The 18748-nt window shown below is 33.1% G+C and overlaps 1 protein-coding gene and 1 pseudogene across 1 annotated transcript in view; one reads left to right on the plus strand and one right to left on the minus strand.

Moving 5' to 3' along the window:
* LOC135131751 (uncharacterized) overlaps positions 1-18748 on the plus strand; it is a 230190-nt gene that overhangs the window by 50781 nt on the left and 160661 nt on the right. The gene's annotated exons all lie outside the window — the stretch shown is intronic.
* LOC135132926 (hexamerin-like) overlaps positions 15397-18748 on the minus strand; it is a 59709-nt pseudogene continuing 56357 nt past the window's right edge.

The raw sequence follows: 18748 nt of genomic DNA on the forward strand, positions 1-18748 counted from the left end.
GTTTGGTGTCGATTTTATCAGTTTCAATTTTTGAATTTAAATATAATTTTTCCATTATGTCAAAATATACAACGAAAATAACCATAGATGCCTTGTTCTGTGAGAAATCTTGGTCAAAATAACCGCGTTTCAGATCAATTCGACCAATTTTAAATTTTGGGCAAAAATGGTGGAGGCGCCGGGATACTAATTAATTTGAAACCTGTTTATGTCGAGTTTTTTGAGAAGAAATCGAATAGTTATGGTATATTTAGGAAAGAGATGGGTATTTTTTGTAAATTCTTTGATTTCTGATCAAATTAAGCACAGATTTGTTGGAGAGAAATATTTTTTTAGAAACCAGTTGGACAGCTTTTTTCAATAAACACATGCTTGATTCAGTTATTAAAAAAATGGCTGAAGTAAGCATAGATTCGTAATCTTAGTAAAATTTCGCACAAAAATCTTTATTCGAATGCATTTTTGACGAATTTTGGGTTTTTGTGTATAGGAATTCTCGAAATGTTGGTCAATTTCAAAAATATTGTTTTTAAGGTTGTGAAGAATTTTTTACTGGAAACATCATATTTTAGAGGCAGTCGTACGTTTTTTAAATATTTTAGAAATCGGGCAAAATAATAAAACTGGCTCAGATTATAACAAAAAAGTTGTTTCGTACGGATTTTATCAACTTCAATTTTTGCATATCATTGTTTTTGGTATTTTAAAATACACAATGCAAATAACGACACATCCTTTATTCTGTGAGAAATTTTGGTCAAAATTACCTCTTTTCAAACCAATTTGACCCACATTAAATTTTTGCACAAAGATGGTGAAGGCGCCGGGATAATAATTAATTTACAACTTGTTTATGTTGGATATTTAGAAAAAAATTCAAATAGAGATCGTGTATTTTGGGAAGAATTTTTTGTAAATTTCTTGATTTCTTAACAAATTACGTAGAGATTTAAAGGAGAAATATTTTTTTAAAATAGAGATGGACAGCTATTTTTTTTTCAACAAATGTTTGATTCAATTATTAAAAAAAAACGGAGAAAGTAAGCATAATTTCGTAATCTCGGGAAGATTTCGCACAAATAGCTTCAATCGAATGAATTTTTGACTAATTTTGATTTTTTGTGGATAAAAATTGTCGGAATGTTCGATCAAATTTAAAAATATTGTTTTTAAGATTTTGAAGAAACTTTTACTGGGAACATCATATTTTAGAGGCAATCATCCATTTCTTAAATATTTTCGAAATTGGGCAAATTAGTAAAACCGACACAAATTATAATAAAAAAAATGTTTGTTGTCGACTTTATCTGTGTCAATTTTTGCATCTAAATATAATTTTTCCATTATGTCAAAATATACAACGAAAATAACCCTAAATCCCTTGTTCTGTGAGAAATTTTGGTCAAAATAACCTCATTTCAAATCAGTTCGGCGAATTTTAAATCTTGGGCAAAAATTGTGGAGGCGCCGGGATGATAATTAATTTGAAACCTGTTTATGTCGAGTTTTTTGACAAGAAATCGAATAGTTATGGTATATTTAGGACAGAGATGGGTATTTTTTGTAAATTCTTTGATTTCTGATCAAATTAAGCAGAGATTTGTAGGAGAGAAATATTTTTTTAGAAACCAGTTGGACAGCTTTTTTCAATAAACACATGCTTGATTCAGTTATAAAAAAAAATGGCTAAAGTAAGCATAAATTCGTAATCTTAGGAAAATTTCGCACAAAAATCTTTATTCGAATGCATTTTTGACGAATTTTGGGTTTTTGTGTATAGGAATTCTCGAAATGTTTGGTCAATTTTAAAAATATTGTTTTTAAGGTTGTGAAGAAATTTTTATTGGAAACATCATATTTAAGAGGCAGTCAGGCGTTTCTTAAATATTTTAGAAATTGGGCAGAATAATAGAACTGTCACAAATTATAACGAAAAAGTTGTTTCGTACAGATTTTATCAGCTTGAATTTTTGCATATCATTTTTTTTAATAATTTTAAAATACTCAATGAAAATAACCACACATCCTTTATTCTGTGATAAATCGGGAAATTGAAAAATCCCAACAACGAAAAATTGAAAAATCAAAAACCTGAAAAATCGAAAAATTGAAGAATTGAAAAACGGCAAAACCGAGACATTGAGAAGTCGAGAAATGAGAAAATCAATTCATCGAGAAATCGAAAAATTTAAAACTTAGACACGTCAAAAACGGAAAAATTAAAAAATCAAAAAAATTGAAGACTCCAAAAGGTAAAAAATCGAGAAATCAAAAAATTGAAAATTTTCAAAAGCGAATTATCGAAAAATTGCGCCATGGAAAAATCAAGAAATCGAAACATCAAAATGTCGAAAAACTGAAAAACCGAAAATCAAAACAAAAAATCGAAAAATTGAAGAATGGAAAAATTTGCGAAATCTCTAAACTGAAATATTGAAAAATTAATAAATCGATAAATCGAAAAATTGAGGAACTGAAAAACAGAATGAAAAATCAAAAACCTAAAAAATTTTAAAAACTGAAAGATCGAAAAATCGCGAAGTGAAATTGAAAAATGGAAAAATCAAAAAATCGATTAATCGAGAAAAATTAAAAATGTAGAAACGTCAAAAACCGGAAAAATTGTAAAATCGTATGAATTAAAAATCGGAAAATTGAGAACTTGAGAAATCGAAAAATTGAAAAATCCCAACAATGACAAATCAAATATCTAATTGAAAAACCCAAGATGGAGATATTAAGAAATCGAGAAATCAAGAAATTGGAAAATTGTGAAATTGAAAAACCGAGATATCGGAAAGCCAATGAATTGAAGTCGAAAAATCGAAAAATTGAAAACTCAGAGACCTCAAAAAATTGAGAAATTGAAAAACCGAAGGATCGAAAAATCGAGACTTCAAAACATTCAAAAATCGAAAAACTGAAAACTTGTGAAATCGAAAACTTGAAAAATCGAAAAATTGAAGAATTGAAAAACGGCAAAATAGAGACATTGAGAAGTCGAAAAATGGGAAAATCAAAAATTAACTCATCGAGAAATCGAAGCTTAAGATCTTTATACTCTTCAGGATTATCAAGAATCAATATCTTCACTATCTTCAGACTCATTAGCAGCTTCAAGATTTTCATTATACTTCATTATCTCCACGATTTTTAAAGTTTTCAGGCGTCTCAATATCTTCAAAATTTTTTGGATTTTCATGATCAAGTATTTCAGGATCTTCGTAAACTTCAAACCCTTCTAAAAATATATAGTCTGTCACTTCTAGGAGACTCAACAGATTTGAAGTTAAAATATTCACGATATCTGATATATCGGAACATTTTGCAAAACCTTCTTAGAATCTCTAAAATTCATAAATTATCACAATCCTTAGAATCTTTAGTGTCTTTGGCATTTATAAAATAAACATGTATTCCAAGGATCTTCAAGCATTTTAGAATCATGGGATCGAAATATCTTTGGAATTTTCGAAAAACTTCAAAATTGTCTGAACTTTCAGAATTATCAAAGATCGTTAGGAGCTTTAATATTTTTCGTACCTGGAAGATCTTAGAGACCATTAGGATTTTCAGAGTCGTTACGGGCTTCAAGATCTTCAGTACCTTCATATTTTTAGAATTCTTTGGCATCGTCAGAATGTTCGAGATCTTCAAGATTTAATATCATCAGCAGCTCTAGGAGCTTCAATAAAAAGCTATGATAACCTCAAAATTTTGAATAAAGATTAAAACCACTAATTTTTTAATAATTATTAATGTTTTATCTCACAATTTTGCATTTAAGTATATTCTATGCTGTAGAATAATTCTACAGAGTTATTAAAAAAATTAACCCCGCCCACCCACCCCTACTCCATTCCGGTGATTCATTTATCTGCTCTGTTTGAAAGGTGGATCTTATACTGAACAGAAATAAATCGTTAGAATTATCTTTTAGAAGCAATTGTGCAGTCTTAAATATTTTGGATACTGAACAAAATAATAAAACTGACACAAATTTTTATTAAAAAATGTTTCATTCGGAATTTTATCAGCTTAAATTTTTGCATAGAAATGCATATTTTTTTCTATTTCAAAAGATGCGACAAAAATAACCATAGATGGCTTAATTGACAAATTCTGATCAAAATAAGCTATTTTCAAACCATTTGGACCAATGTTAAATTTTTGACAAAAATGGTGGAGGCGCCGGGATAATGATTATTTTAAAGTGAGGAATTTTTCTTTAGAATCTAGTTGGACAGCTGATTTTTTAGATAAACATGTTTGATTTAGTTAATAAAAAAAACGGCAGAAGTAAGCACAAATTCGAGATCTTGGGAAGATTTCGAATTTGAAGAATTTTTGATGAATTTTTTTTGTGAATAAAAATTGTCGAAATGTTTGGTCCATTTTAAAAATATTGCTTTTAAGATTTTGAAGAAGCATTTATTGGAAACATGATGTTTTAGAGGCAGACATGCGTTTCTTAAATATTTTCGAAATTGGGCAAAATTATAAAACTAGTACAAATTATAACAAAAAATATTGTTTCATACGAACTTGATCAGCTTCAATTTTTGCATATAAACTGATTTTTTTCATTATATGACAAAAAACCATAGATCCTTTATTCCTTGACAAATTCTGATCAAAACTAATGGTGGCGGCGCGAAGATAACAATTAATTTTAAAAATTTCATAGATTTAGAAAAAAAATATCCGAATTAAAGCTCACCAAAGCGTTTAAATCATGAAGCTTTCGGCGTAAATATAATACGAGTTGATATCTCCAGTCAGACTGGCCGAAATTCCCACAACAAACCCAGTTGATTAGATGCACCTCCTTAACCCATTTCGGCCCCTGCTTCTATGCAAATCCGCCCCTGCTCTGGTCGTTCCATGCAGGTGCCACACTGCTAGCCATTTTCATTAAAAGTTACTGTTTTAGGCGCGGTTGGAATAGTGTACGACGAGGAGTTGCGGTGCCAACAGAAGAGCCTCTGCGAGCACTGAAAACGCTGTCTCTTTACTATTCAGATTGATAATTACATTTTGTGTGCCTGAAATTTAATAAAGCTGCTCTTCCGTGTTACCAACGTCATTTCGAGAGACAGAACTGTGTTGCTTAAGCCGGAATTATTCACTACGTTAAGTTTAAATTTATATTAATTGCTTCATGTGTTAGGATACGTTCAAAAACGGGAATCTCGAATGGGCTGTATTTGCATCAGCAAAGAGGAACGAGAGCGAGTCTTAATGGAATTTTCGGTGTTGAGATTGGGAATATCATTAGGGAAAAACCGAGAAAGTTGGGAGAACGACGCGATAATTTCGGCTGAAGAATTGCGGCGATGCATTTGAAGCTAGATTTGAGTTATCAGAGAACATTAGTATATTGATTTTGTTTGGATAATATTTTTCTTGCTTTGATATTCAACCAAAGAGCAAAAAAACTCGCCTCTGTTGTGTTCCTAATCTGTGCATTGTTACTCCTGTGTTATTAATGAAGAAACATCTACACTATCATTATTCACAACAAACTTCCCCCGTTATTATTTTCTTCGTGACACAATCATACCCATTTTTTGTGCTTGTCAGCACATTCCACACATTATTATTCGTGTCTTTGTTCGGAATTACGGCGATGTCCATCAACGAAACTACAATAAAACCATTATTTGGCTTTATATTTCTCGACTGTCTAGAAACCCTGTAGCTACAAGGGAATAAACGGGCGTAAAATAAATAACAGAAATGGCAGTAAAAGGGAACTACAAGCTGAAGCCACGTTATTCGGCTATTCCCTAATAGGATAACTAAACCTCTTTAGGAATTCAGTTTGTAATTTGCAGCTGGGCTCTATATCATTATCTTCCTAGTTGTAATTGTTGCAGGTTTTGTGTTACAATTGTGTAGTGTGTCTAATGTATTTAATTGCGCCGCATGGTTTGATTAAAGTGCACGTTTGTCGCAGTGCCCCTACCAAGAAGCTGCTGACGTCATTAAAAAACTGCTATTAGTCTTCGTTTCAACGCAGACGTGAATTTTGTACAAATTGCTCGAGATTCACCAGTTGTTGTTTTGTGACGTACCCATAAATGAAGTCTTGGAAAAACCCGTCCGCATTACTAAAAAAGCCAACTGCATTAAATAGAGAGCGGATTTATAAGCACAAAAAAATTAAGAAGAAGCGCTTAAATAAGCACAACATTTTCAATAAAAAAGTTTTATTTTAAGCAAAAAAGCATTAAAAACATAATCATATTACAAATCAAAGAACACTTTTTAGAACTTTGGATAAAATATTATTACAATAATCCTAGACTTTATATTTTACACACGTATTTCAGTTTTCTTTAAAACAATTTATGATTGTAATATGTTCCAAGTTGTCCACTGTAAAATAGTTTCGCCGATCATTTAAAATGTGTTTAAAATTGGAGAATGTGCGTTCAACATCCACACGCAAATTTGAATTTTGCAACTAATGTTGAATCTAACTCCAAATTTTCCACCTTCTGGCCTTATAAAACACGAGCAACGTCGGAAAGAACACCGAAACCTGCATTTTTATTTAACACTTCGTCAAGTTTTTGAGATACTCTAGTACCAATATCACCCCTTACTGCGTTTGCTTGTTGTTTAAATTCTTTCACTAAGTTTATGGCATCTACCAACAACATGTTGGGTTTTTCCAACTTTTTTATTACCTCACATACGAATTGATAATCGCTTCTTAGAAAAGCTAGATCTTGTCGCAAATCTTTGTTTTCCAAAATATTTATGCAATCTTTAATCGATTGAGAAGAATCTTCACTAAACTCCGTAACTAATTCCTCCAATTCTTTGATATATTTGTCATAATAAAATGTGGCCTGTAACCATGTTCCCCACCTCGTTATAATCGGCTCTGGGGGCAATAGTATGTTTGGAAATTTTTCCTTAAAATGTTGCACTCTTAGTGGGGCTTTAACAAAACTCTTTTTACCATTTGCCACTAATTTATTAACAGTAGGAAACTGCAAACGTATTCCTTCAGCCGCTCTGTTTAAACCGTGGGCAATGCAACTAGAGTGAATTATATTGGGGTACAATATTTTTAGATTATTCCCTGTTTTCAACATATAACGAGCTGCATCCGAGATCATCAATAAAATTTTATTCGCCGGTACGGCATTTGGCAAAAATAGTGACGTAAGACTGTCATTTACAAATCTGGTAATCGTATTGCCATTTGTTTTATCTAACATTTTCAAACTTACTACATACCCTCGACTAGGGAAATTTTCATTTAAGATTCCAACAATTAAACCTGCCACGTATCTTCCACAACTATCGATTGTTGCATCGACAGCGAACCATAAATAATTATCTCCAATGCGATGTTTAATTTCGTTGTAAACTTGCTGAAACACTGGGCCTACATAATTTTTTCGGAGAGTACTTTCAACCGGAATATGTCGATTGCAGTGTTCTTCAAGGAATTCTTGAAGAGGGCCTTTCTCCAATTTTTTTAAAGGTATATTGGACTGGATCATCAATTTACATAAATCGAAATTAAGCTGAAACTGCTCATCTTTTGTGGAAGTAGATGCAACAGACTCATGTATGGTCTGCTGTTTAATTTTAGAAACTTCAAACATTTTCTTCCTTTCTACATGAAGAGTCGTTCTGACATGTTGCGTCACGTTATATTTTTTATCACTTTGAATCTAAAACAACGTACATATACAGGATTAACAAAGGAAAATAGATACAAAAAAATTAGTGGGCTTACAGTTTTCACACAAGCTCTGCAGAATATTTTGTTGTTTTCTAATTTTAATTTTGGAAAATCCCTTATCCACTCATCCGGCGTCGATTTCACTTTCGGCATTCTTTTAAAATAAGTAATGATGAACATCATGAACCAATAAATACTAGATCCTATGCTGATTCTCTTAAAAATACACCGGCTATTGTCATCAAGCCTAAGGATACAAAACAATCTATTGCTAAAACAAAATCTGACATTATTTCAAATATAAATCCCGAAACTTCTGATGACTATGGAATTGCTAAAGTTAAAACGATTAAAAATGGTGGCATAATTCTTAAATGTCATAACCCTGATGAATTAAAAAAGTTAGCACAAGAAAAAGAATTATCTGATAAGTATGAGATTGGTGATTTAAAAACACCGCAACCACGTTTACGTATCGCAGGTATTTCGAATGATATTGGAGAACAACATATTACTGCATTCTTAACGAGACAAAACAAACACATTTTTTCAGACACATCCCACTGTAAACTTCTCAAACATTCGCCCATAAAAAACAACAATGATTTTTCTCAGGTAGTTATTGAAGTCGATATATCACGTATAAATGTGCATTATCGTATGGTCACTGCTTAGTAGGTCTCGATAGCTGTAATATTTTTGATGCAATTGATATCATACGCTGTTTCAAGTGTAATGGTTATAATCATTCCCTAAAAAACTGTAATAGAGAAACATCTTGTCCAAGGTGCTCATCTAAGCATAGTGTTAAAGACTGTAAAGCTGCTGATAACGAACTAAGATGTATTAACTGCGTAAATATCCGTGAAAAAGAAAGTCTTAGTGAAGTTGATATAAACCATGCCTGCTGGGACCAAAGTAATTGTTTTGCTTATAAACGTGCAATTGAAAAATTAAAATCTGATGTTTTTGGGTTATTGTAGCAATCAGTGTTTCTACCTACAAGTATGATTAAATCTTCTCTTATGATTTATTATCAAAATGTTAGAGGTCTAAATACTAAAACAAACATCTTGTATAATGCATCTCTTATAGACCATTTCAAGGTGATTGCATTTACGGAAACGTGGTTAAATTCTACTATTAATAGTTGTGAACTTTTTAATCTTTCCCTGTACAATGTTTTTCGAGGTGATCGCAAGTATCACTTGTTGAATAAACAAAGAGGTGGTGGTGTTATGTTGGCGGTTGATAAATCCTATAGAGCAGTCCAATTGGAGGTTCCCAATGTTCCAGACATAATTGATTTACTTTGTGTTAAAGTATTTTTATCATCTAGATTCATATACGTCATTGTGCTATATATTCCACCAGGTATAAATGTTGAAGAGTATGATGCTCTTGTTGACTCTATTATGTCTCTTGAGTGTTTATACAACAACAGAATTGTAATTCTAGGTGATTTTAATATCCCTGAAATAGGAATATCAAAGGCATCACATGCGGTACAGATTCTAGAAAAACTCTTTACCTTAGAACAATCTAATCATATTGTTAATATAAATGGCAGAATTCTAGATCTTATTTTTCATAATTTTACGCGTTGTATTGTCACTCGTGCTAATGATCCTGTATTACAGGAAGATAATCATCACCCACCTCTGTTAATTGACTTAAGTATAAAACATAACACTCATACTCTAACCTATAGATCGAAAGGTGGCTTTAATTTTAAGAAGGCGAATTTTAGTCAACTCTATGATGAAATATTTAGGTATGATTGGTCAATGATTCATAATTCTAGTGATCCTTCTGATGCTTTGAATTTATTTTATGAACATCTTAATATGTTATTTGAGAAATCAGTGCCCAAGAAAAAATCCATAAAAACATCTTATCCTATCTGGTTTACATTGGGGATAATAAAAAATATAAAATTAAAACACAGAGAATGGAAAAAATATAAGCGTACTAAAAATATTGTCCATTATAATAATATGAGTTCTCTTAGAAAAACTATTAAACGAGATGCTGCTAAAGCATATAACGAATATGTTGAGTCTATGGAAGCAAGCATAAAAACAAATCCAAATAAATTCTGGGCTTTTGTTAACTCCAAAAGGAAATTTTCTGATCTACCGCATTGTTTCACCTATAATAATGAAGAACACACCGATCCGCAAAACATTGCAGATTTATTTGCATCATTCTTTGCATCAACGTATAAAGATCATAATGATATAACCGAGGATACAACTAACTGCAATAATCTCCAACATAAAGTTCTACATAACTCTTGTCTAAATATTAATAAAATAGAAGAAAATGATGTACTCAAGGCAATTAAGCGATTAAAAACATTCATGACAGCTGGACCAGACTTTATACCTGCATTTATGATTAAGGATTGTGCATATATTTTTGCCAAACCATTGTGTAAGATTTTCAATTTAATAATAAACACATGTAGCTATCCAGATATATTTAAATTGACACGTACATGCCCCGTTTTCAAAAAAGGTGACAAATGTTTGGTTGAGAACTATAGACCAATCTCTATAATGTGTAATTTTGCCAAAATATTTGAATTTATCATATCAGACTTAATAGCGTTCCATATTAACAAAATTATATCCGAACATCAGCATGGATTCATTTATAAAAGATCTACAGTCACAAACCTTTTATCTAAAACTCAATATATATCCGAATGCCTTGATAGAGGTAATCAGGTGGACGTTATATATCTGGATTTCTCCAGGGCGTTTGATAGTATTAATCACACATTGCTCCTTGATAAACTTGAATGTTTTGGATTCTCAGACTCTTTTATTCTTTTACTAAATTCCTATTTATCTAATAGGTCTACATATGTGAATTATAGGGGTTTTACCTCTTACACATTTACCCAATCATCTGGTGTACCACAAGGGTCAGTTCTTGGACCTCTCCTCTTTGTTTTATATATAAATGACATCACGGAAACACTTTATACTAAACATCTGTTGTATGCTGATGACCTTAAGATTTACCATGAAATAAAAAATACATCTGATTGTTCAATGTTACAGCAGGACTTACAAAATATATTAAATTGGTGTACCCTAAACCATTTGAATATTAATAAAACTAAGTGTTATGCTATGTCATTTACTAGAAATGAATACAAAGTAAATTATCACTATAGCATAGATGATGTTATCTTGAATAGACCTAATGTCGTCAATGATCTTGGGGTAACATTTGACGCTAAATTATCGTTTTCATGTCATATAAGAAAAATTTCAGATGATGCGTATAAATGTCTAGGTTTCGTTATTCGTAACTCCAAATCATTTAATGACACCTCCACAATCATGACACTCTATATCGTCTTTGTTCGCAGTAAAATTGAATATGCATCTACAATCTGGTCTCCATGCTATAAAATATATTGTTCAGATCTTGAAAAGATTCAAAGACGCTTTTTGAAGTTTTGTGCATTCTTCGTAGATGGTTTTTATCCTATTCGTAACTTTCCACAGGACCTGCTACTATCTCGTTTCGCTCTACAAAGTCTTTCTATCAGAAGATCCATGCAAGCATCGGTAATTTTATTTAAAATAATACAAAATGTAGTTGAATGTAAATATATTTTGAATCAAATTTCTCTACATACACCTAGAATCAACTGCCGGTATCATCATATTTTTCAGCCACTTCGTGCTAGAACTAATATGCTTATGTTTTCGCCTCTAAATCAGATGATACTAAGCTACTGCAGCGTTGAGAAAGATGTTGATATTTTTAACTGCAAGCTGAATCAATTAAAAAGATGTTTTCATAAATGACAATACAAAGGGGTTAAACACCAACACTGGTACCTAATAGAAAATTATTCATGGTTTCATTACATTTTAAGAGTATACATAATGGTACTTATTGTATTTTATAATTATTATCTGAGCTTACCTAACTGGGACTTGCAGTAGTATAGCTGCAATTGTGCTTAAACTGATGAAATCAATATACATGTTTTAACTTGGCTTGTAATTGGGTTTTAAAAAACCTGTTAGCCAATGTACAATAATAATATTAATAATAATAATAATAATAAAATATTAGTAATATTACCAAAAAGAACTCAACATGTAACAAGGGAGAACCACGTATAACACTGTACAACGACAGATGCGACAGACTGATGGTTGTGAAATAAACGGTTCATTTACTTAAAAGTTTCCATTAGAAAAATTTTAAGGTAGGCAGTTGGGTACAATAATCCTTTTTTCTAGAAAATCTTCAACGGTCTTGTCGCAAAATGCCGAAAAAGAACATCTGGTTAAAAGCTTTAATTCATTATCAACGGAAGTAAGGATTTAAAGTCATAAAATCAATGGAGTATTTTTCCAATCCTATAATAAAATTTTATTACCCAAACGACCGGAACCTATTCACAGAAAGGGTCTTGAGTAAGTGTACTTCAATGGTCAAGTCCAGGTAAAATGCATACGATACGATACGGCTAACTAACAAGTATTTGTCATCCCGGCAAGGCCGGCATTTGAACAAAATATGCATTAAAACTCATATTCGTCGAAAAAAGCATTAAATAAGCATATAAGTTTTAATATGCATAAAATTGAAAAAAAAGCAAATAAGCATTAAAAAAATGTGTCAAATGACTCCAAATTGTATCATAGTTACAGATATAAAAAAATTTTGAAGTGCTTACATTTTTCACAAAAAGCATTAAACCTAGAAATCCGCTCTCTAGTATTAAAATTAAAATTTTCACCAATTATATGCAACAAATGCAAAAAAAAATGCAAAAAATGCATTTTGCATATTATCCGAGCCTTACCTAATAACGTTAGAAACGTAAAAGTTTTGCTTGTTACCAACGCGGCATCAAAGCAGAGTGACTAGAAAATGGATGTGGGTGTTGCTCCAGTTATTTATCTCGCGAGCTTATTTATGTTGTCTTCACACTAAGTCATAAAGATGTGGTTGCGTAACGTCCGTATAAATAATTCAAATACATATCTCAGAATTTTCGCCCGTTGTTTAAAGGGCAAGCACATTAAAGTTACTAGGAGCTCCAAAGCCGTAAAGCAGAACAGAAAATTAAGATTTAATTCAATCATTCGGAGCTGGCGATGGCGTGGGCGAGATTTTAGAGTGGATTAAAATTTCAAAATACGCGTGTCCGTCTATGGTTTATTTTTGCGATAAGAGTGAATAATGTAGAAGGTGGGTGGGTGGGTTGTCAGATGTGACATACCCTCTTCGGTGTTTGTCACAAACCGCAATTAAATTTTTTTATTAAAGTATTTTTAGTGTGATGTGTATTGTGGGTTGTATAACTGATTTTTTTTTTTTCAACAAAGCGGCAAATGTGGAGGGTTGAATTCACAGCACGCTGCGATATGATAATCATTTATGGATGTCTTGTGTGATCTATGGGAACGTGACAACAGAATGGAGTTGTTTTTTTTTAAGTGTGATAGAACTCTGCCGAAGATATTATAGTTTGCGTTATATCTGTCTTGGTTAACTTACAAATTCGCTACGTGACTTGAAGGAGTTGGAAACAAGGAAGTATGGTTGTTAGAATTAATTTCATAAATAAATCCGCTCGGAGATGTGCCACTGTTTAGAGAGAATGCTCCTACTATGGAAATTATTAAACTTGGTGTGTGTTCTACATGGAATCTAACAACAATTAAAGATAACCTAATTACAAAAGTAATACTAAAGCACAATAATGAACTACAGAGTTAAATAAGAACTGAATTAACAAAACACAACTAGCGGTGTTTTAATATCTATATCTTAATCCAGTTTCCGTCTTTCCAGCTTCTGCAAATTTTCTCTTACTTTTTTACTCAAAAATATTGTAAATTTCTGCAAAGTATTAACCATAGGCAGCAAATTGAAATGAATGCTAGGTCAGGTCAGGTCAAGTCAGGTTACAAAAACTAAAATACAACAAAGAAAACTAAATACAAATTTATATCAACAAGTATACCGGGCGGGAAAAAACAAAGGGCGGGTGGGCGGGGTTAGTACTTGCCATGACAAGACTAATTTTGGCAAAGAACCTACTCTATAAGAAAATAATGGGCGGGTGGGCGGGGTTAGTATTTGCTAAGACTGGTATTGTCAAATAACATACTCTCTGAGAAAATAAAGGGTGGGTGGGTAGAGCTAGTACTTGCCAAGATAAGACTGATTTTGGCAAAGGACCTACGTTCTAAGAAAATAAAGGGCGGGTGGGCGGGTCTAGTACTTGCCATGACAAGACTAATTTTGGCAAAGGACCTATTCTATAAGAAAATAATGGGCGAGTGGGCGGGGTTAGTATTTGCTAAGATAAGACTGATGTTGGCATATGACATACTTTCTAAGAAAATAAAGGGCGGGCGAGTGGGGCTAGTACTTGCGAAGATAAAACTGAATTTGGCAAAGGAGCTATTCGCAAAGAAAATAACGGGCGGGTGGGCGGGGTGAGTATTTCCTAAGATAAAACTGATGATGTCAAATGACTTAACGAGCAGACAAAGGGCAGGTGGGTGAGGCTAGTGCTTCCCATGACAAGACTAATTCTGGCAAAGGACCTACTCTATAAGAAAATAATGGGCGGGTGGGCGGGGTTAGTATTTGCTAAGATAAGACTGATGCTGGCATATGACATACTTTCTGAGAAAATAAAGGGCGGGTGGGCGGGGCTAATATTTGTGAAGATAAAACTGATTTTGGCAGATGACATACCCTCTAAGAAAATAAAAGGCGAGTGGCCAAGGCTAGAGAAAGACCCTCCAACATTCTGATAGTAAATATTTAACAGCATTTATGTATTTGGACGAAGTTAGTTTAAAGAAGATTTTTGAATTGTAGGTATACCGCGAACATATGTCAAGTTTCTTTAATAATTTTACAAAAGTGTAATGATTTTCTAAAATGACGAAACTTCTGTAATTTTTAAAAATTCTGAATCTTATTTTACTAGGTGCTGAACCCACCCCCCGGCCCCCTATTTTCTTAGAGGGCTCATATTTGCCAAAATAAGTCTTAACTTAGCAGCTACTAGCCCCACCCACCCACCCTTTCCATTCTTAGAGGGTATACAATTTGCCAAAATATGTTTTATGTTAGTTAGCAGCTACTAGCCTCACCCACCCACCCCCTCTTTTCTTAGGTTTCTCATTTGCCAAAATCGGTCTCAACTTAGCAGCTACTAGCCCCACCCACCCACCCCCTCTTTGTTTAGAAAGTTTCTCATTTGCCAAAATTAGTCTTATCTTGGTAGCTACTAGCCCCGCCCACCCACCCTCTCTTTTCTTACAAAGTATGTCATTGCCAAATTCAGTTTTATCTTAGCAACTATTGATGACTAAGACTTACAAAAAATGATCAAAATTTGGAGACATTATGAGCTTACTTATATGCGCAAGGCAGACATTTTTAACATCTTCTCTAGTGTTTAAGTAGTTATGCTTTAAAAGATTTTTCTTTTGTTGGTTTTGTTTTTGTTTGTGATTTATAAATATCTTATTAAACGTGTTATTGGTTTATTTATTAATGAAAAATAACAGCGTGTTTTATTAATAATAATCGACAGTGATTAATGACTACCGGAGATATTCACGCATTAGGAGCGGGCAGTGTTGCCAATTTTACTTTTATAAAATTATGTTTTTGGAGTTTTATCTCCCTTCTTTTCGTATTTTAGAACACGTATACGACGCGCGCCGGAATAGGATGTCGAGTTGGAGCTGCGAGCTCGAACTCAGTGTCGGTGTCGGGTTGGTGTCGGTGTCGAGGATACCGAGACCGGTCTGAACTGAGTCTGAACATCGGCATATAACGACGCGCTATAGAAAGGGAGAGAGAAATAAACTATTTAAATATTTGCTTGTTTGACTGTTCCAACAACGAAATTAGGTGCAACAATAATAATTATTGGTGCCGTTTTCACACGCTTTATTACTCATTTAAGAACTGATATTTATATCACTCGTTTTAGTCACTATAGGCTAGAAATAACTGTATTAAATGATAAGGATAAAAATACCGAAGGCTAAAACCCTATGATTGAACACTAATTTGTATTTTAAAAAATAGAATAAGTTATAAATACTGCTCTAGCATTTGTACATATATACTTGTTACTTTAGTTGGTAAATTACACATTTTACTTTAATTTTTTTTATACAATATTATTATAATAATTAATTATGATATTTCTATATGATAAATAAAAAAAAAAGTATATTTTATACTCCTAATAAACAACAATTGACAATACATGGATATTATATTTTTGGTTCTTATTTTTTTAAGAGAAAATTACGCAGCGTATAATTGTTTAATTGACAACGCAGAGTTTTTTTCGAAAATCTAATTTTCATAAAGATCCTTCATGACACCTACATTATGAAAAATAGGTCACCCGTTTCCGTCTGTCTGTCTGTCCGTCTATCTGCCACCCCGAATTTTTATTAGTTGTTGTTGTCAAATTTTCATTTATATTAGGGATATCATGTGATGACGTCACTTCAATATTGAGTTTTTTGGAAAAAAAAATGATAAAACATTTTGCAATTTAATTTTGAATCTACAAAACCGCATACCTTGAAATCTTGGAGATGTTTTAAGGTCGATTTATAAACTTGCCGCTGACGTTGCCGTTGTGAGATAAATACGCAGCGAAGGTATCGGTAAAGTATCGATTTTGCAATTAGGCTCCGCCCCGCGGTCTGACAACGAATGAGAAATTCATCACAATTGAGCGTCGGATGGATATGGGTGGGGCTTAATTTTTGGCTTGTTTTTCCCGTAATATACATAGTATTCTTTGAACAACACGATGCTCGAAAACATGTTTTTAATTTCTCGTAGAGAAATAAAGATTTTGCAGTTAAGCTCCACCTTCTTGGCTCACGACGAATAAAAGAAAATCATCACAATTGAGATAGGTTGGGTGGGCGGGGCTTATATTTTGCCTTGTATTTCTTAATATACATAATAGCCATTTTTTCACAATAAGAACCTTGAAATATTGTTAAAATGGTACATTTTTGCAAAGAAATATGGATTTTCCATTTTAAACGTGTTTTAAATTTCATGTTCTGAAAAGAAGTTTACACATATTAAAACAAAAAGATAAAAAGTATAACGTACTGAAGAGTTAATCAGCCATTTTCCAGACACCCGGTATATGCTATAAAATTTCCATGTTTTTCGTTGAAAGTTTCCAATAAACATTATAAATTTTGTTTGCTTTATGGATTGTATCATTCTATTGATACGATTTTTCTCTGCAACTAAATTTCCCTAATCGTTTTCTTTTACTTATTTTGATCTCCGCATTCTTTGGTACTCAAGATGGAGAAGAAAGTACTTTTTCAGTTAACCCTATTGTATTTAAGATGTCAGTGAAATTCGAATTTTTTTAAATTTTTAAAAATTGCGACATTAAATTAGGCGATTCTGGAAAACCGGTTGGAGTTATCGAAAAAATGAGGCCGAAAGTGACTTTTACGGTCAGAAATCTACAAGAAAATGGTCGAAAATTAGTCGGAATTTTTCCCAAGGTACACATATTGGAAAAATTTATTTTTGGAAAAGTTGTTCAAAAATCAACTAAAAATTCAGGGTTATAGATGTTGACGTGCTGATGCCAAAAATATAGCATGTCAGGGGTCGCGGAGCAATATTTTCGAAATATTCGATTGAAATCCGAATTTATTGATACATATTTTTAAAAATTGCTATATTTCAGTGATCAATTCTGGAAAAATGGTTAGAGTTTTTGAAGAAATGACACCGGAAGTGACTTCTGGGGCCTGAAATCTTCAATAGAATGTGTTTAGTTAAGTTTCGAAAATGTTCAAAAATTTGTCGAAATTAAGCCTAAAATTGTAGTAGAAGTATTGATTTCATCTTCATTTCTGTGGTAGATCTTAGCGGTGTAGAAGTACGAGTTAGGGATGATATAGAACACTTGATTGTGGTAGATGGGACGCTCGAATGGGTAGCCCAATGGGTAACCATCACTGTACTTGTCTCCGGTACCAACTTTGGTATAGTAGTACTCGTTGTTGGTATTTGTTGGGAACGTATTGGCTCACAATCACGTAGAACTGGAATTCAAAACCACCATAAGTATCTTTAGGCAAAAGGAACCTGCACACAAAAACCAAATTAAACCATTATTCATGAAAAGAATCCAAATTAGTACCTTCGGGGGAAGCCGTAGTAAGCCTCGTTGTTGTAAACTTGGTAGTCGCCATTTCCACTGAAAGCACCAAGAACCTGTTGGTATAACTGCTTGAAGCTAGTGCGGTCGTTTTGGTAGTACGGAGTTTGATGAGAGTTACGTTCGATAACATTTTCACCAGACTTCAACTGGTACTTGAAGTGGTCAAAAACGACGAAGTTGGCATGGTTCTGGCTGATGTTAATGTAGCGTCTGTATTCATCATATTTAGGTCCAATGTACACTCTGACAACAGCGTCTTGCTCTTTCTCGGAGTTTACGTACACCTTGTAGGTGAAAACCTTCTAGTTCAAACACTGTTGGCGTACTCTGACTTGGACTTTGTCGTTTTCGTACTCTTGTGGAGTAACATAAATGGCGTTGCTCACGTCAGAGTAGAAGTAGTCGAAGTAGGTGATAAGACGGTCGAATTCGATATTCTTTACTTCAACACCTTCATAGATCAAGTCGTGTTCGGTGTAAGCAGGGAAACGAGATTGGTACTTCTGGTAGTATAAGGCGATCCTCTTGTAGAACTGGTAGAAGGCTAGGTCACGAAGGGATGTTTCGTAGTGTTCGAGAGCGGAAGGAGTGGCGTGGTACTTGTCTACGGGTTGGTAGGAATACCCTAGGAGGTGATGGGCAAAGACGTGCAAAGCTCCGTAGTAGTACCTGTCAGGGAAATCGGGGTTGGACTGGACCAAGTTTCCAAGAGTGTTGACACCCTCTTCGAAGTACAAATTGACCTTTTGTCCCTCATGCTAAACATTGATTTTTTAGACTTGACAAGTAAAATT

Source organism: Zophobas morio, unplaced genomic scaffold (genome assembly GCF_036711695.1).
Source record: "Zophobas morio isolate AGI-343-1 ecotype UQ-CSIRO unplaced genomic scaffold, CSIRO_AGI_Zmor_V1 ptg000021l, whole genome shotgun sequence".
NCBI lineage: Eukaryota > Metazoa > Arthropoda > Insecta > Coleoptera > Tenebrionidae > Zophobas > Zophobas morio.